Source organism: Notamacropus eugenii, chromosome 6, assembly GCF_028372415.1.
Source record: "Notamacropus eugenii isolate mMacEug1 chromosome 6, mMacEug1.pri_v2, whole genome shotgun sequence".
Lineage (NCBI taxonomy): Eukaryota > Metazoa > Chordata > Mammalia > Diprotodontia > Macropodidae > Notamacropus > Notamacropus eugenii.
In genome coordinates, this window is record NC_092877.1 from 289,592,225 (window position 1) to 289,613,550 (window position 21,326).

The following is a 21,326-nucleotide window of genomic DNA, read 5'->3' on the forward strand; positions in this document are numbered from 1 at the left end:
TTAAATAATTCCTTAGTTATTTCTTGACACTGATCAATCCCTCCTGACTTCCTTTCACAGTCAAACCAAATCAGAGAAGCATTCAGATATTCCCCACCCAACTTCAACTCCAGACGTTGTCAAACATCTTGAAAGAAAATCTACCAGTGAACAAGGACACACAGACATTTGCTAAATAAATGTTGCTTTTATCAGCTGAGTAGTCTTCTCTGCTCAGAAGTCTTCTCAGGAGAGCATAATGGAAATTAAAAGTACTCTCAATAAACTTCATTACCTCAGTCTTCCTTAGCCATTATAATGTGAAATTAACCAGATCTCCTATGTGAACATCTACTTAAAGATAGTAATTTAATAGCATTAACATTTATGCATTCAAGAGCTGTTTCCCTTTGCATCTTCACTATTTTTCTTTCTCTTGTTGGAAGAACAAGATCCTAAAAAATAGTTTGTTGTGTTTTGTTTTTCTTTCTCTTGCCCCACCTTTTCCTGGGTTCCACTATGAAAACTAAGCATTTAAATGCAATGAATTTAGAAAGACTGTTATCACAAATGAATGCTAAAGGAGAGAATAACTAGTAGACCTTGGTAAATTTGGTAAATACTGGATAGACTTGGAAAGGTTAATTTGCTCTTTTAAATATTGAAAAAAAAATCTATTCTTTAAAAGGTTTCTATAGAATATCCTTGTCCAACAAAGTTTTCAAGTGAACTTAACTTTCCCTGAACTGTATGTTGTTTCTGCCACAAGATCTACTTCAGAGGGAGGTTGCATAAAAAGGAACAAAGAGAAGCAAGATACAAATAAGGAAAACTAATAATTTCACTTGAATGTTGCCTGAGCATCTTTAAGGAATACAATGATTTATTTCCCTATTTCTCTTATTTCAAAAACTTCCATGTGGCTTTTAAGAAAAACCTAATGGAAACTGATTTAGAATGACAACATTCTTAACCAGATGAGAGAGCTTATTAATCATTTTGTCTAACCAACTCATTTTACAGATGAAGACACAGCATAGTGTAAAGGAAAGTCAGCTGACTTAGATTCTTTGGGTCCCTGGAGGATATAGATAAGCTGGATAATATCCAAAGAAGGGCAATCCTGATGGTGATTGGCCTTTATGCCATGCTTCATGAGGAGTGATTAAAGGAAGCGATTGAAGAAAAGATGATTCAGAAGGCACATGATAGCTGTGTTCAAATATTGGAAGGGTTATCTCCTATAAGGACGCTTAAACTTGTTCTGTTTGGCCCCAAAGGGCAGAACTAGGAGCAACGTTGGCAATTTCAAAGTGGGGAATTTTGTATTGATCCAGGAAACCTCTTTAACAATAAAAATTTTCCAAAAGTAGAATGGGCCCTCTGAAGTGGTAGCAGCTTCTTCTTTTTTGGTGGTCTTCAAGATTAGATGTCTAGTTGTCAGGTAGATTATATTGTGGAATGGGTTGGAGTGAATCGCTACTTTCCACGAGTCTAAGTGACTCCCTAGATCGTAGAAGGATGCTGAATCAGCATTAAAACCAGGTTCCCTCACTTCCAAGCCCAAGTTCTTTCTAGGTTACAATAATGATAATAACTCATACCTATATAATATTTTAAGTTTTGTGAAGCACTTTCCTCATAATAACACTGTGAGGTATTATAGTCACAATACATAATTCTTTTGCCATTAGTTTCATTTTCAAGATAGGAAAACCAACACTTTGTAAGATTGTATGATTTGTCACTTAATGTGTAACTAATTAAATGTCTGAGGTAGAATTGAGGCTCAAGTCTCCTGACTTCAAATCCAAAATTCTTTGTACTGTGTTCACTGTAACTCAAGTTCTGCATAGAGTAAATGTGAACAATCATTATTATTGCTACAGTATCGTAGCAGAGATTTGGAATGTATACAAATGGCTAGAGAATAAGGAATACCATGAAAGTGAAATAAAACTGACAAAAAGATGAAGCACTATGGAGGTTCAGAAAAGGGAGTACTTCGCCTATTTTGTATATCCCTCATACGTGGCAATATACAGAGAATAAAATTGCTAGGAAAATCAGACCAAGGAGAAATAAAATACAACATCCAATGTGTTTTAATAGAAATTAAAATTATTTTATACAAAGCATCCTCAAGGACACCTCTCTGTACCTTTGGGAGTCTCCCAAAGAAGTACCAGTTTTTCCTTTGATGACACTTGCCAAAAAAATGATCATTATATTCTCATGTATACTGTTTCAGAACTGGAATATGTTTAAGACTGAAGTGTATTCCCTCCATGTGGAGACTGACTTTTGTTAGATGGGAAAACTTCTATAGCTTTTAGTATTGCTCATTAACTATCCTATACAAGTGTGATTTAAACTATAATATCCTCATAATATACTGGGATGGGGCGGGAGGAACATACGTAAGAGTGTCATCTGGGGCCTTGCAAAAATACCCTCAAATGCATGCTTTATGATCCTACATTTTGTAGAAAGAAAAATATTAGGAGTAACTGTAAATTCCTCATAGATTACAAGCTTTTTGAAGATAGGGGTTTGTGTCATTTTTCATCTTTTTATCCACAGTACCAAGCAGAATACCTTGTAAATAGTAATGCTGAATAAATGTTTTCTGAATTAAATTTAACTTACATGGCAAGGAACAAATTATTGGCTTCAGTGTTTATCTCACTCCCCTCACCATTAATTTATGCTATGTATACATCTAAAAAGATATATGGTTAAAGGATAAAAAAATTCTTTTCATTTACAAAATGTTTTTTCAATATCAAAATTAGTAGCAGTGCACACAGCTGTGCAATCACCCACACAAAAGAGGTAAGGATAATGGTCATATAAAATGCCAAATTCATTCTTTTAGTCTCTGAATTTTTGGATCCTGACTTACTGTATCACTCCTTCCTCCTCCCTAACTTAACCTGGCTTATTGGCATCATTCTTGTTCTCCCTGTTTCCAGGTCCCATTTGTTATACTGGTTCCTTCAGAAAGCTTCATCTACTTTGCTAACAATACCTTAAGCACTGTTGAAGCCAATAATTTTTGTCCTCCATATGATCAGGTCATTGTTAATATATTCTCACAGATACATGAGACTTGTCATATCTATTCATTCTAAGGACTGAAGACCAGAGTCCTGTGGGAATTTATGGATCTTAGTATGTAATGGGAATTCATTTTAATGATCAATTTCCTAGGCAGAATACAAGTATCTTTTTTTTTAATAGGTAAATTGGTACGTGTGATTGTAACATGATTATTGGACCCTCAATACCATTCCAATAAGACACCAATACAGGTTAGAACTATTCATGCCCTATATTGTCATATATATTTAGATATATATATTTCATATGTGTATGTGTGTGCATATATATGTATTGTGTGTGTATGTGTTTATTCTATGGTTCAAATCTGGACCCTTTTCGCTTGTGCTCTATCTTGGTGATCTCAGCAATCCCAAATCCCTTCCCTTTATAAAATATTTTATCTCTAGTCTTCAGAGGTATGCAAAGACTCTCCCCTATGTTAGAGATGAATCCACTCTTCATCCAAAGCTCGGTTCAAGTGACACCTCCTTCAAGAAGCTTATCATGATATCTCCCCCCTCTAACCCCTAGTGCCCCACCCCCTTCCTCTGGAAATCAGTTTGTGTAAATTTTATCTAATTTTACCATCTATATGCTGTTTTCTCCAAAATAATGTAAACCCCTTGAAGTCAGGGCTTGTTTAATTTTTGTCCTTGTAACACATGAGATGTTAAACAACAGATGTTTATTAAATATTTATTAAATTGAAATTTATCTAAGAAAGAACGATTCTAACCATTTTCACCGAATTTGATTCAATACATATTTATTAAGTACTTTTACACTGTTAGTGACTACAAATACAATAATAAAAATTCAAGTGTCTGACTTCGTCACTCATGGAGTGATATAATACCTTTATAGTAGAGGACTTTCAGATGAACACATTATCCACATGTACAAAGAATACCTTACTCTGTTAGTTCAAGGAAATACGTTACAATGCTTAAAAAATTAATCAGTTCCTTTTGAGCTAAAACAGTGTTGAAATGTAAATTTTACTTGTGGTGTGTCTGTTTTTGTAACCTTATGACTGACAATCTCACAATCTGTCTTTTGTATGCATTTATTTTGTGGGTGATATCAAAACAAGTGAATATTTTTGGAAAATCTCCTTAATGTACTAAAAGAATTATTTAAATAGAAGGAAGATTCTTTACTTATTTTTTGGTTCAATCATTCTTATAAGTAAGGCAATCTGAATAATTTTTGCAGTAAGATTTTATTAAACCATACTATATACATATATACCCACATACACACGTATTACCGTACTGGGTCACCTAACTAACCTACTAACACTGTAGCTCTGTCAAAGCATGTAATGAAATCTGTGCTCTATGAATTATTCTTCTTATTCATTCATTCAGCTGTATTTGACTCTGACTCTTCGTGACTCCATGAACCATACATGCCCACAGGGTTTTCTTGGCCAAGGTACTTGAGTGGTTTGCTATTTCTTTCACCAGTGCATTAAGGTAAATAGAGGTGAAAGTGACTTACCCAGGGCCACACAGCTAGTAAGTATCTGAGGTTGAATTTGAATTCAGGTCTTCCTGAGCCTAACCCTCTATCCACTAAACCACCTAGCTGCCTATTAGTTATGCTTAATTATCTTGTGAAAGATTATAGACATTTTTGTCTTAATATCTGTTCTTGTATTTTGCTAAAGGGTATAGTTGAGCTCACTTGACAGTAAGATATGGTTGGTGGGACTGTTCTTCAAGTAGAGAATTTTGTTACTGAACCCTTTGGATCTTCCCAGGTTCCACGATTTCTAAAAGACAATAGTGTTATATTTAGTACCGTATTAATTTTTTCTGTCCTTTGCTCTATCATTTAAAAGAAATACAAATCTTTTTAACTGGGAGGAAGTTGATTTTCTGAGTATGGTTTAATTGAAATACTTTCATTCTAACTCTTACTTGGAGCTGGTGGGTGTCAAGAATTAATGAGGTTATTGGTTATTTCAGACATTGTGGTTCCAAAGCTACCTTGACAGAGGGATGAATGCAGCAATTTGATATATGAAATATAATCTACAGTTTCCAGTAACAACAATTCTTTTTTGCCTGAATTTTCTTTCTATTTCACTTTGTCTGTCTACAATGAGTAAGAGATATTCAAACAGTGGTTGACCATCTAGACCTCTACTGAGTTCTTAATATATGTTTAAAATATGATAATATGAAATTGTTGCTGTTTGTTGTATATGTATGGGTTTGAAACAAAAGGCTTCCTCACAACAACACTGAGAGGTAGATAGGTAGACAGTAAAAGTATTATAATCAACCTGTTAGAAAATTGAAGGTCAGAGACTTGTAGTGACCTATAGGTTATTATTGATACTTCTCAATATGTTCTAAAGACGGAACCAATAGAAGCAGTGTTAGAAAGAATCTTATTTTCAGGTAACGTTACCAGGCTTTGTACTCAGGACTAGCAAAAGTGCTTCATAATCAAAGACTCTGGACTTTTCCTTCTAAAGCAAAAATAAATTAAAGGGGAGAAAAGTGGCAGTATGTATGATGTAGTAGAAAGACTATGGGACTTGGAATGACAAGATCTAAATTTGAGTCCAAGCTCCAACATTAATTATGTGACCATGAACAAGTCACAATTTTTTTCTGGACCTCAGTTTCTTATGCTATACAAAGGAAAAGCACAATATCTACCTAGATCAGTAATAACATAAATTCTGTTATAAGCAGTGTCCCTATATGGTAAAATAAAGTCCAAGAATGTTTGGCTTCAATTTATTTAACCTTATTCATTTATTCCAAAATCATGACAGCATAAGATGGAGTAAATATTCAGTAATTTCTTTGAATAATTTATCAAAATATTCAGTATATTTGGTGAAATGTCACTAAGCAACAATAACAAACTTTTAACATAAAGCGCGAGTGAGCTGACACAAGTGCACTAGTTATAAACATTTATAAAGCATCTACTATTTGTCAGGCATTGTACTAAGCTCTCGGGATGTAAAGAAAAGCAAAAGATAATTTCTACCCTACAAGAGCTCACACTCCAGTGAGGGAGACAACATGTAAATGATTTTATACACACAAGTTAAATGCAGGATAAATTGATGATAATCAACAGAGGGAAGGCATTAGCTAATCTTGACCCTTATCACTTTCTATACACATCATTTAAGTTCCCTTTCACTATCTGAGCCCATGAAGAATGCCTAGGCATTCTCCTTTCCCCACTTTGGGCATCACTCTTATCACTCCCAATACAAGTATACTCTCTCCCTTAGAATTCTGAGGGAAAATTTACCTTTTTCCCTAACCCTTTTGTTGTAATAGATTTCCTGATCAATAATGATTCACATTTAAATAATATTTTACCATTTAAATGAGTTTCCATAAAAAGAGTTGCCATAAAAAGTTTCCTAACAGTAACTCTGTGAAGTAGGTAGTAAAAGTGTTGTCCATCCTATTTTTATAGATGAAAAACTAAGGATTATAGAGGTTGTGACTTGTCCATCACGTCTGCCTCACCATGAACTTCCTGGCCATTTTAAGTCATGACACTTTCATGGTAGTCATTCCCATTCCTCAGTGAAACTGAGACTCCTAATTCTGAGGCCCAGCTGACTGGAGAGCTTTCATATTATCTAACCTGGTATCCTTCCTGAACATCCTTAAACCATGTCAAAGGGATCCCACCTGACCACCCCTCTACCTATCTTTTTACTTGTCATTTTCTTTCATATGTTGTCTCTCTCTATTAGAATCTAAGTGCTTTTAGGGCAGCGGATAATTGATCGATTTTTTTTTCTATCTTAAGCTTTTAGCACAGTATCTGACACATAATAACTACTGACTAAAATATTTTTGATTCATTCAGTCATTTATAGTAATACAACTAAGCTATAATGGAGCTGAGATTCAGGTCATCTCCACCCATGTCTGATGATCATTTTAGACTATGTAACTATTAGAAGTTATATGTCACCAGCCTTGCTCTTTAGTTTGGCTGTTCTGAAAAAATTAAGGTCAAGGAACTTTAGATTACACAACTCTGATCCTAGTTTCAACTCCAGACTCCTGCCCCTATGCCTGTTTTTAATTTATAACATGACTTTAGAAAAGAAACTTTTCTGATAAGAAAAAAAATGGAGCAAGATAAATTTGATTTACTTAAAGAGGCATAGGACCTTGTATTTAGTTTAAGAGGAAGAACTAATGCATTTCTGTTAGTATATGCTGCTTTTGTCACCTTTACTCCTGCTTTTCTCACTTTCTTTTCTTTCTTTGCTTTGTTTTGAATTATACCTTTCTATAAAGTCAACATGTCTCTTGCAAAATAGATCATGCCATTTACAAAAAGTAACAAATTTTCAAAAATTTCAAAAAATAACAAAAGTAACACTGGCTCAAATCCAGTCAATAAACTGAAATGAAAATAAAGTAATCAAATAAAATTAACCTGAGTATATGAATAATTTTAATTGTAGAATTTAGCTAACAACACTTTGAGTTTTGAAAAGGGCTTTAAAGATATTCTCTGATTAGATTCCCATCAGAATCCTCTGTACTTTTATCATCCTAATTTAACAGATGATGGAGATGAAGCTAAAGGAAGGTATTTGACTCTCTCATGGTCACACAATCTTTCAGGAAGGATTTGAACTTGGGGTTTTCTGAGTCTAAATTCAGTGGTTTACCCATTATTTAGTCAGTTTCCAAAGAACAAAACCTTCAACAGTTATGAAAAAGAGGTATTTGGTGGAGGGTGGAACCAAGATGGTGGAAAAAAGGCAGTGATTCACCTAAGCTCTCTCAAATTCCTCTCCAAACAACTTTAAATAATGGCTCAAAAGAAAGTCTGGAGAGTTACCCACAAAAGGAGGGGGTAAAACAATTTTCCATTTGAAGACAACTTAGACGGTCGGCAAGAAACACTGTTGCACTGGGGTGAAAATGAAGTATAGTGCAGCAGAGACTACTCTAGTAGGCCCTGCCCCAGCAAACCAGCCTCAGGCCTCCAGGGGCATCTCATCACTGGACCCAAATGGCTCTAGAAGAGAGAACAAGGCTGGTGACTTTGCACAGCCTTCCCTCACTTAAATTCAGTTCACTTGCACGTCATAGCATCACCTTCCTGCTGTCATGGTCCTCTGAGAACGAAGGACAAACACCAACAACAGCGGTAACATTTTGTCTCATATTGCTATTTTTGGAATATGTCTTATCCAACTCTGTAGGAATCATAAGGCCCTTGAGGGCAAGGTTTATATTTCATTTTTGTGTCCCCAGTGATAACAAGCACCATGCCCAGCACACCATAATCACTTAATAGAGCTGTAACTGAATTAGGGCAAGCAAGGCTTTGGCTAAAGACACCAAAATTTAGAGGACTCTAACATTTAATGCATGAATTGATTCAGCAACATTATAAGAGTTAATTTTCTTTTTTGTTCAGCCAAATTTATACTAATTACTTTTTGTATTTTTTTGTATCATGAATTACAAGGATAAGGTTTTTTTTCTATTTGCCCTAGGCACCAACATTACTAGTCATGGCTTTATCATTTGATACAGATTTGTTGAATTAAAACTTATACATAACAATTCAAGGCACTTTTCTTGGTGCTATGGAGAATAACACACACACATTTATATAGGTACACAGCCTATACATACATATATACATGCATACACACATGCATACACACATTAAATCAGGGTCTCTGGACTCTAAAATTGTACAATTTGTGGTAATTGTCCTGAGAATGTTTCTTAAGCAGAATGAATTCAATATTTAATATATTTTAATGTTTGCACTTAATTTCAAATGTCATGAAGACTTAAAAAAGTTTATGTCTTTAAGAGTACATTGAATAGAAGGAATTATTTTGATTTTTTCTGGTTTCTGCTTTCCATCTATTTTTTAAACTTCCATGAATAGTTAATACTCACATTTTAATCAGTTCAGCCATGTTCATAAAGTTTTTTCTTCCATGAGTTAGCAGATGTAAAGTAGATTTTCCTAAGTCCTTAGTACTTAATAGATTTAGATCCACATTATTTTTTAACTGATTTTTCTTCAGTAGAAGGTATTTTTCTTTTCTTTTTTTTCCTACTCTAAGTACGACTTTTCAACTTTCCATGGATGTAACTCTGGAAAACATAAAACAGCTGTCTATGTGTAAATACAGGCTGAGTAAATAAAGTTCTACCTTTTCACAAGCTTATCCTTAAGACTTGGTAATCATCATTGTAAATGCTACTCATACCATAAAATGATGTCTCCAAAGAACAAAGGGTACGTTTGAAGATCAGTTCTGTAATACCTCCTGGACATTTGCAATGCCAAATAACATTTTTAAAAATATGACATTTAATGTAGAGTACACACATGCAGTGGTTACACTGGGCATACCACGATTAATATAAAGGTTCTTATCTTGCCTGAGCTGAAACTGTAACTGTGATTTGTGAGCAAGATAACGCTGAGGGAGAAAATAAGCTCAGAGATGCTGAGATGATAAAAAGAAAGATTTGCTAAGAAAAATGTATATTTATATTATTCTTTAATTCATCTTTGTCTCAGTTGATTCAATGTCACTATTGATACAAAAGTTATGAGAACATAATTTTCTGTTTAAAAAAGTATTCCAAATTTTTTCTAGATCTAAATAATTTCTCATATAATTTTGTATAAATTGAAGGTAGATGCAATGTAATTAGTAAGAAGTCTATACTTATTAATCTTCAAGTTTAAGATAGAATGGGGTGCTCCAATCCAAACCACATATGAACAGAAATCATACTTTAGGATCTATGTCTCTTCGTTAGAACAAATCTAACAGCAGGAAGCGTTCTATCCTTTGAGACAGTTCATTTCACTTTTAGAAAGGTCTGCTTATGATGAAGGTTTTATTCATCACATTAAGCTGGAATATTTTCTTCGGAAACTTCTACCCACTGCTTCTAGTTCTACCTTGTGGGGTCCAGTAGAATAATTCTCATCACTCTTTTACATTAAAGCCTTTCAACTACTTGGAAACTGAGATGGCTTTTAAATGTTCCTCCTAGGTCTTCTGGATTCTGAATATTCCAAATTCTTTCAACTGGCTACCAGTTTTATCACTATTCATGTTGGCTTTTTTTATGCCTCATAGAACAGCTTTAAAGATTTTGGCTACCATGTTACATTGTTAGCGCACATTAAGCATTTAGTCCACTACAATGCAAAAATCCTTCCCCTCTATCTCCAACTGAGATGATTGGCTAGCCATGCTTTCCCCCTCCTGTACTTTGTGAAATCAGTTTTTAGAACTTATATTGAACATTATCTTTTTGTACTACTCAACTTAATTTTATTTTAGTTAGCCCATTATTCTCGACTATGAGATCTTTTAAAGAAATTCCTGTTGAATGGTTGATTATCAAGTTTTGGCTAGAATCCAATGTATTAATCTTGTTGTTACTGCTTAGTCATTTCAATCATGACCTCATTTGTTTTTAGTTTATTTATTTCCTTTGGTAAAGATACTGAATTGGTTTGACATTTTCTTTTCCAGTTTGTTTTACAGATAAGAAAATGAGGTGAAGAGGGTTAAATGAGTCAGGGTCAGACAATCTGGTGCTGGATTTGAACTCAGATCTTCCAGATCTGGCATTTAGCCATTTCCCCATCCAGCTGCCCCCAACATGTTAATTACCTTCTTTAGATCAATGTCATCCACAAATTTGGCAGACATGTCTTCTATATTTTCAAATACATTTACTGATAAAACTATTAAATATCATAGACTGATAAGTTTTAATCTGGGAGTCCTCTACCAGAAACCTCCTTTGGCCTATTAACAAAGACTCAGGCCCAGTCATTCAAACAGATATGAATTCACCTGATAATCCTATCACCTGGCCCACTTTTGTCTCTCTTTGTCCACAAGGATATCATGGGGGATTTTAAATAAGGCTTTGCTGAAATTTTTGCATGCAATGTTATAATTTCCTTGATTTATAAGTCTGAGTGCCCTGTCAAATAAATAAATTGGTTATTTAATTTTGTATAACTTGTTGATGAAACTAAGGTGACTTTAGTGACTGCTGTTTCCTGCTCAAGGGTTGAACAACCATCCCTTTAAAATACAGTCCATAATTTTTTTCTAGTAATAAGCTTAAACTTGCTGAACTTTGGTTTTAACATGCCATATCTATCACCACCACCCTCATTTTTTTTGAATCAGGGCAATATTTACCTTTCTTTGGTCTCCAAGTACATCTCTAAGACCTTTAGAAGATCACTTGGGGTTCAGTAATCTTATATACCAGCTGATTTCAGTATTCTCCAATGCAGTTTTTCATTCAGGGAAGTGAAATGAAGTTTTATCATCTTTTTACTTATCCTGAGTTACCACTGACTAATAGTGAGGAAGAGAAAGCAAGCACATTTAGACAAACATATTTAGAGTTTAGCAATCAGTTTTTTCCTCCTAATCATTTGCCATAACCTTCCTAGTCACATAGCAATTATGCATCTTTTTGGACACTCCTCCTATTCCAAAAATATCCAATTAAAAAAACACACCAAAATGTCCTTTTCTTTCCTTTATCATTCGTCAGGATCCTTATTCAAAAGTTTAAGACCCTGACTGTTTTTTTTAGTTGATAATATTTTTTCTATTTATCTTCAAATAACTGATACTTCTTCCATTCTCTCTCACTCTCTCTCTCTTTCTCTCTCTCTCTCTCTCTCTCACTCTCTGTCTCTCCTCTGTGTGTGTGTATGAATATATACATATATACACATACATGTATGTGTATATGAATGTTTATATGTCTATATATCTATAGAGACATCACATATATATATATAAATGTCATAGGTATATGTATGTGTCCATGTGTGTATACAGGTATATATAGTTATATGTATTTGTATATACTGAGACAGAAAGAAAGAGGAGGAGAGGAGAGAAGAGAAGAAATGTCAGTTATCTGAGGATAAATATAGAAGAATATAGTACTGTAAAAAAAGTTAGGGTCTAAAAGTCTTGAATAAGCTAAGTAATGAATAAGGACAATAAAAAAAGTCTTGGTGGGTTTTTTTTTCTAAGTTAGCTATGTTTGGTACAAGAGGAGTATAGAAAAAGACATAGGACTGTTTGTAAAAGTGGCTAGGAAAATGAAGACGATGATGAGAAGAAGGCTGATTGGTCAACTTTTAATGTGCTCATTTTCTTTTCCTATTCAGAAGCCATTGGAAACTTAAGATAAGCAAAAAGATGGTAGGATTTCATCTAACTTCCCTGAATGAAGTTCAGATAAACTACAACTGAGGACACTGAAATAAAGCGATATATGTGTATACATATATGTGTGTATGTGTGTGCGGGCATGTGTATATACACATGCATATGTATATGGACTGATATATAGAAATGCATAAGTACAGACATGTATATAAACATAAACAAGAAATATACATATATGTATATATTTATATACATACATATACCTATGCAGACTGTGTATATTCTCATATATTCACTATGTATGTGCACTGACCAACTCTGATTCTTTATATATATATATACATATACACACATAAAAATATGTGTGTATATATGTGCATATACATACATATATATGATCTGAGTTGGTAAGTGTATTTTCTGTGGTTCTACATTAGTATTTGCCTTTTTAAATTGTTTTTTTCCTCCTCAATGGAATCAATCCTATACAGGTATTCAAAATGTCATTCTTAGAATCAAAGGACTATAGAATTTCACAAGGGGAAAGGCTTTTCAGCCTAACTCCTACTTGAACAAGAATCTTCCCTCCTCTATACCTGATAGCGGTCTATCCAGTCTTATCTTGAAAATATCAAGTGAAGGCAGCCCACTAGATCTTGAGTATCTTATTATGCCTTTGGATAGCTCTGGTTGTTGGGAAGTCTTTCTTATATCGCTTCTAAATCTGTTTCTTTGAAACTTTTATTCATTGTTACTAGTTCTGTCCTCTAGAGAGAGGTAGGACAAATCTGAATTCTTTTCTATGTGACAGACCTTCAAACATTGAAAACAGATATCATGCACATAAGTCATCTCTTCTTTAGGTTAACATCTTTATTTTATTTAACCAACCTTCAGATAGTATTGTCTTAGGGAATTTTACCAACCTATATGCCTGCCTCCAAACACACTCCAGTTTATTAGTACCCTTCCTAAAATGTCATATGTTAAACTGAGCACAATACACCAAGTGTAGTCTAAACCAGGGGAGAAAAGAATATGAGTATTCCCTCTGGTATAGACCTTTCTTAATGTAGTCTAAAATCTTCTAAACACTTTTTCAGTTAATATATCCTTCAATGATTTACCAAGATTTCTGTTTTGGGGGGCAGAGGCAAGATGGTGGAGTAACAGCACAGACTTTCTAGAGAGCTCTCACCAAGCCCAGCCAAATACCTGTAAAAAAATGGCTTTAAACAAATTCAGGAGCTACAAAACCCACAGAATGCCAAAGTGAAGTAAATTTCCAGCCTAAGACATCCTGGAAGGTTGTTCCATGCTGGGGCAAGGTGCAGTCTTGTGTGGGCCACAAGTGTGCAGAGGAGACCTGAGCAGGCTTTGGGGATGACTAGTAATGCTGGATGGGGAAGTTTCAGGAGATTTTTGAGGAGATATCAAAATGCTACTGTTGAGAAGTAAGTAAAAGTGAGGGACCAGAAGTAAGTGTGGGTAGCATTTTTTTTTACCATGAAAGGGAAGAGAGGCATAGGGTAATAGTGTGAAGGAATGATAAGGCTGAGTGAAGGTGTTTATATGGGTTGGGGAAATGTTACCCTGAAAAGTAATGACAATGTTTTTTAATATCTGGGAAAGAAAGAAAGAATAGAAAAAGAAGGAAGGAAGGAAAGAGGAAAGGATGAAGAAAAAAGGACAAAGAAAGAGAAAAAAGAGGAAGAAGGGAAGAAAACGTTAGATTTATCCTCCTTGTTCCTCCTCCTGTTGATCTCTCTATTATCTCTTCCTCTTTCCCTGACTCGTTGCTGTATTCTGGGATACAGTCTGGGCTTGGTGATGACTTCCCTAGGAGCAGCTAGGTGATTTCTTACTATCTTGTCTCCTCACTTATCTTGGGTCTAAATTTTCCCTTAGTCATTTTTTGTTCTTTCTCACTTGGAATATCCAACTTCAGAGTTTTCTTTCTTAATCTCAATGTGGCTATGCATAATTACCTCAACAAGATGGTAAACTTCTTGTAGTCCAAGTCTCCATGTTCTTTTATCATCCTTAAACTATCTCTATACTGGACTAGGGAATCCTAGAATGGCAGATTCTTTACAAAGTTGCCTCTCATCTTCTTTAAGTTGATTTCACTGATATAAAAATATTGAAGGAGGGCCAGAGAGATACATGGTGTGTTCTTAACTTAGAGCTTTTGTTGTTTCTACCGGCGAAGAAAGTTTTCCAGGCTGTGAACATGACATCAATTTCAACTTCTTGAAGAGTTTCCTTCTACAATAAGTGCTAGTATCTGTCAAGAAACTCTGGGGTCCAAAACAAGTGCCAAGATCAAGAATATCCCATTTTCTAAAAGAATAATATCATAGGAGCCATCATAAACCTGCAGATGTAAAACTAAGGCTTCCCTGGGGGCCATGATATACCTTTGGGGAAAAACTAACAGTAGCAGTGATCTTAGGGGTCTATTTCAGGATTTTAGGATAATCACCAATGATTAGTAGTAGATAGGAAATTCTGAGTTGAAAAGCAATTTCATAGCATGAGGGAAACAAACAAACAAACAAACTGGACTTGGAGTAAGGACACACTTGACTTTTATCCTGCCTCAATGATTAATTGTATGATCCTGGACAAGTCATTTCCCCTCTCACTTCAATTTTCTCATGTATAAAATAGGAATATGCATACTTGTATTGCTTACCTCAGTACTTTAAGTAATGGGATAAGATATATACAAATATTTCACAAACATTAAAACCTATAAAAATTGATATTAGCATCAAATATTATTATTATTGAGTTTGAGTTCATCTCCTTAATAACAGGCAGCACTTGTGATCTAAGTGATAACCTTGGATCTATATTTTGACCATATCTATAGTATAGGAAACAGAGTCAGAGGTTTCTGCTCTATATTTGAAGGAAAATGTCATCATACTAATAATACCAACAACTAGTGTTTGTATAGCACTTACTACGTGCTGGGCACTGTGCTAAGCCCTTTACAATTTTCCAAGTCTGACAATAGAAACTTTATGCTTCAATTAATAAAGATTATTTTTCACTTTCTATGTCTGTCTTCATGACTTTATTCATACTGCTCCCTATGTGTAGGATGTCCTTTCTATCAACTACCCCAAACTCTATCTGTAGCATTCCTTTGATCCTGCAAGACCCATTTCAAGTAGGGTGTTCTTCATGAAGAAGTTTCCTGCTTCATTCAGGGATAGTCTTTGCATCTCCAGTGACTTAGACCCCATGTACTCTGGACCCTCCTGGCCTAGAGTGAATGTCAATAGTAACAGTTTCTTTTTGAAACAGCAACCCTGAGGCTCCTGACCCTCCCAGCAAGATTTATCTATTTACTTACTTTTTCTTTTCTATTAAGAGGGCCATCCCCCTGACTACTTTTTAAAGAGGCCTATTCAATGAAGGGGCATTGCCTCACTTTAAGTGAGTACCTGAAAAGGCCAAGGTCTTCGATCGCATCCGGGGCCATCTCCAGTCAACCTGATGAATATCTGGTCTCTGGATCCAGATGGCTCAGGAAGGGAAAGTGAGGCTGGTAACCTGCACAGCCCTCCCTCACTCAAAACAAAAGACACAACCTGTGATTAGCACTTTGCCTCGCAAATAGTAGGCATTCAATAAATGTGTATTGATTCATTCTAAAATAATACTTTCTTTTTCACACTGCACAAATAGTATTTTATACATTCTTTAGTCACAAAACTTATTCTAATTTGTATTATACTTATATGCACATTTTTATTGTCATGTTTTTCTACCCCTTTACTTCAACCAACATTAGTTGTTGGACGGATCTTTGTAATTTTTCTCACTAGCTAGTATTTAATACTACCTGTATTATATCAGTGTGAAAAACTTCTTGTGTGGAAATTCCTCCACTAATGTAGATCAACAACTCATATACAACCTAATAATAGCAAAAATAATAAGTAGCATTCATATAGCATTTTAAGATTTGAAAAAATTTACAAATATTATCCCATTATATCCTTACAACAGTTCTGGGAGGTAGGTTCTATTAATCTAACAGATGAAAAAACTGAAATGGACAGAGATTAAGTGATTTTTCCACAGTCTCACAGCTAGTTGGCATCTGAGACCTGATATGAACTCAATTCTTCCTAATGCCATGTTCAGTGATATGTCCACTGTGCCACAAAACTGCTCTTAAAATCTTAATAGTGCTGTCTGGAGTCACTGAGAACATGACTGTGATCATGGTCAGATAGTCTGTATTTTTCAAAGGCAGGACTTGAGCTTAGGCCTTCTTGAATTCATGGCTGACCTTCTGCTATATAACTTCTTTCTTTACACATTAACACATTTTTGTCATTTGAATTAAAAAAAAATTGTTTTAAGGCAAACTATTTAAAGTGTATTTTGTTGTGAATTTGACTACATCCTTTTCCTAGCCAGAGACAACTTGTCTAAGGCAGTAAGCTAGTAATTGATCTCAAACTGTCTTCTCTAGGTATTTGCTAGATGAGGCAAATCATAATTGCTAAATTTCGAGTTAAAGTGAGTTGATTGAGGCAAGAATATGAGAAGTGCAAGCAACGTCCAGTAGTCCTCTCCAGGAATATCATAGACTGATCCTTTGTCTACAGGAAAGGCATCAGAAATAAAATCTAAAACGCAATCATTACCTTGTACAAAAGCATAATATATGGGTATCTGGAGTAATGTATGCACTTTTGGCCATTGCCTCTCAAGAGACAGAAAACTGGAAAAGGTTCAGAGAAGAGTAACTTGAAATGATCAAAGGGATGGAGTAGCTAGCCTTGATTAAAAGGACTCGTCAGTCTGGGAAGATGAAGCCTGGAAGGGCTATGATCAAAGCACATAAAATCATGAAGGCTATGGCTAGAGTGAACACAGACTTGCTCACCAAATATGAGAACATTGTTACTTGATCCTTGAGAGAGATAGTCCTAGTTTAAAAATAAGAATGTACTTCTTTACATAGTGACTAATAAGAAATATAGATTTCATTAATGCAAATTGTGGTATAAGTAGAAAATATACACATGTTCAAAGAAGTTCAGAAGTGCAAAGTTAAAGGAAGCCATCTAGTCATACCTGTACTTTACTAAGAATCTCTTCCACAAAATATCCAAAAGGGATTATCCAGGGTTTGCTCAAATACTTCACATGTGGGGAAACCTACTATTTTTTGAGGCTTCTACCCCCACTTTTCAGTTTCTCCGATTCTAAGGAAGTTTTTCTTTATATCAGGCTGAAGTTTACCTCTTTGAAATTTTCCATTAATATTCACCGTCTTATCCTGTTTATATGAGATTGTAAATTCTTCAGTGGGATCATTTTCATTGAAAACATTCTTGATACAAGTCAAATCAACAAGTATTGAAGTGCATACTATGTGTCAGAGAAGATGACTGGGATAGTTATGTACTGCAATCTGTTTTCACATGATTTTTATTTCTGCTGTTACATTTTAAAAAGCTTTGTTCCATATAAGATGGATTTGTATGGTGACATCAAACTATAAACAATAAAACTGTTCATAAGTTTATGTATCAATACTATAGCTTGATAGCCATGGGCAAAAGTATGGTTTGCAATTTTCAGGTTTCCCAGTCATTTTATTAATTGAATGATCAAGATTATTTTGGAGTCTATATTTGTCAGTTCGTGTCAAATAGCAAGTTTTTGAAATACAACTCTTGTCAACAGGTCACGTCTCGTTATTTATTTGCTACATATTTTGCAGCCAGTCATGATGCACTACACGGTTTCTACAAGTTTCTAGCATATTCTACCTTGCTATCTAATTCAGAACACCTTAAGGAGCTACCTGCTGATGTGTTTAGAGACAACAGTCTCACACTAAGAACTCATTCCAAATTTATCCTTTTCCAAAACCAAATTACTATTTTTGTTCAGCACTTTCTTGTTGACATTTCATTGGCTTAGGGCATGTGGCAGTTGCCCAAAGAAGGCTTTTTGATTTCAACCTTGGACTTTAGCCGTTGTGTAGGAGGTTGCAATAAACAAATCCATTGGCATTATCTGTTGTTGGCCTTTACCATTGCTTGGTGAATGGACATCTGTTTATTCCAAAAGCATTTTTGTTGTTTTGTTTTACTTATTTAACATATGTCCTGAGAATTTCTATCAGTCATCTTCTTCTTTTTTCATTAACAAAGGACTAATTTTTCTGTAGCTACCTTAGGATGAGAGGCCCTGTATTTTGTGAATATTATATAGTGTTTTGTTAGAATAAATTTCAAATCTGTTATGATCAATTTTCTAGTTCTAAAAATGTACATTAAAAGTGATATTATGTGACTCTTGATTTCATTAAATGTGTTTCCCATGTAATAGATATGGAAACTGAATCTTAGAAAAATTAATGGACATGCCCAAGGTATCAAAGTTAGTAAGTGTCTGAAAGAGGATCTGAATTTTGGTCTTCCTGACTTCAGGTCCAGCACTCTAGGCACCACTTCAAACTGCAGCCCAACCACCCTCATTGTCTACCTATGCATAAAAATAGCTAAAATAAATGTTAAGATATGTCCTTATACAAGTGGTTATGAAATGAATTGAGTGTATTGCTACAATATTTCATGTATAACTGCTATGGTCCTTTAAAAACACTTTCAGAGAAAAAATATCTGCACAGAATATTGGTGTGATTCAATATATCTGATCACTGTCATGCTCAAATAGTTTTCTGGTTATCTTGCAGATTTGTAGTCATTACCCAACTTTTTTTGAACAGCTGTAAGTATTTTTTTATTCATAAATTAAAAATAGAAAGTGATTACGCTTGAATATAAGCTATAAAAGTATACCATTACTACAGTTAATAACCATGGATACATAGATATAGATATATAGATATCTATCAAATACTAATGAGTTGGAGACTATGATCATTCAACAAACTAAATTAATTTCCAACTCACACATTTCAGCAAGAAAATCAATGGGAGCAGTGATATACTTTATAATCAAGCAAGGTAATTAATCAGATAATCACCATAAAATCAAGTAAAAAATATGTCACTCAGTATTAGGTGTATGGGATATACAATGTAAAAGTATAAATGTGAATGAAAATTCAAATTGAACTTTTAAATATCTGTTCTCAAATAGCCATAGTGGCCGTAAGGTTTCGAGTAGCATGAAATTATGGTGAACCACCTCTGATAATGTCTCCTCTAGTCAAAGTCACTTAGGGAATGCAGCAAAATTAGCACACAGGGATAAGCAATAGCAAAAGTAATATTTAAATTAGACAAACCATTAACCCAGAGATTTCTTATTTAGCTAATCATTTGCTCTCTCTAAAAATGTCAACAAAGGACAAATATCAGGATGTTGGGAGCACCATCTATCTGTCCCAGTTACACAAGACAATATAAATGAACCTGGTTACCTCTATATCCTAATGTAAAGTAAAATTATTGGATCTTGGAACAATCTTAAATTTCAAGATTCATTTAGTAAACTGAGAAGTTCCTTAGGGTTTGGAGCACCCTAAAATGGAAATGGATTTGACTTTTCAATAATTTGAACTAATTTGAGGTATTTTAAAAGAAACCCCACTAATTTCTATATTAGCTCTCTGAGAATAAGACCATGCTGACCTGAATGAAATTTAACTAAATTGTTTCAGAGTGCTTACTTCAACAGCATATATTTTAAAACTAGAATGATACAGAGAAGATTAGCATGCCCCCTAAGCAAGTATGATGCACAAATTTGTGAAATGTTTCATATTTTTGACTAAAATAAAATAAATCATCTCTGAATCTTATAAACTTCTTTCAATTTATATTCCAGGATTTCATTTACTAAGTCAGGCAAAGATTGCTGGTTGGTAATAAATAGTTTTGTTCATTTGCATAGCAACAATGAGTAGATAATTTCATAAGTCAATTACCTTTGTAACCAATTTTGTATGGCTCATATCCCACCAGCCATTTATTCATATCCACACTCACTTGTAGGAAAGTTTGCTTTGTGTCTTATAAGTATGGGAGAGATATAGGAATTTCATTTCCAGTTAACATTTTAAAATATATCTACCTACCATACTGGTTGTTTTCTATTACACATCATCCATCTTCCTAGCCACCAAAAATTTCTAGCTTTATTTTGAAAAGAGATTATGAAGGGGATTTGGGGAGGTTTTGAATTGTGAAGAAAACCAAAAAACAAAGTATATGATGTGTGTGTGGCAGGGGGTGGGGGGGGGTACAATTAGAGAAGTTAAAAGAGGAGAAAGATTCAAACTGAAGATTTATAAGAAGACAAATTCAAGGAGAAGGAAATGTATGAGCAAGACGTAGGACATGCCTATGTAAAGGGGAATATCTCAGTCTGAAGTAGTAGAAGAAGAAGGATAAAGAAAACATGGAAAGAATTTGAGGATGAAAACTGAAAGCATGAAGAAAGTATGTAAGAGAAAAAAAGGATCTGGTGTTTTCCTAACAAGATTCCCCTCCCAGGGAAAGCTGATCACTTCAAATCTAATCACCATGCCTGTATACTTAGCACTTTCCCACCTCCATCAGAGGGTAGAATTTGGACTTTCAGGCTCCCTCCATTTTCCAGCTGCAGCTCTACTTGGTTCCAATTACATAGAACAAGATAGCCCTTGGTAATACCCTCCTTTCCAGCTCCTTTTATATGTCTTCCCCTTTTGGACTCAAAGCTCCTAGACACAAAGGACTGTCTTTTTCTTATTTGTATAGATAGCATTTAACCTGGTACAGATGCACATAGCAGTTTCTTAGTAAATGTTTATTGAATTATAAAAGGAAAAGTATCCCCTGCCATGAAATTAGCCTCAATAACTCCTCCCATGAATGACAAAGTATGTGAGAATTTGCTTCCATCAATTATGGCAAAAAAGGAAAATTTTACAGTTAACTCCCAGCAAATGAGATAGATGTGCATTTCTATTATAATCAAATAATTTTTATCTATGCTCAAAACATAGGTCATTTTCCCCTAAGAG

At 34.5% G+C, this 21,326-nt stretch overlaps 1 non-coding gene across 1 annotated transcript; it reads left to right on the forward strand.

Moving 5' to 3' along the window:
* Window positions 1-19,980: 19,980 nt before the first annotated feature.
* On the forward strand, window positions 19,981-20,087 carry LOC140512995 (U6 spliceosomal RNA). The gene has a single exon (XR_011970040.1). It is a non-coding gene; the product is annotated as a U6 spliceosomal RNA (small nuclear RNA).
* The last annotated feature ends 1,239 nt before the right edge of the window (window positions 20,088-21,326 follow it).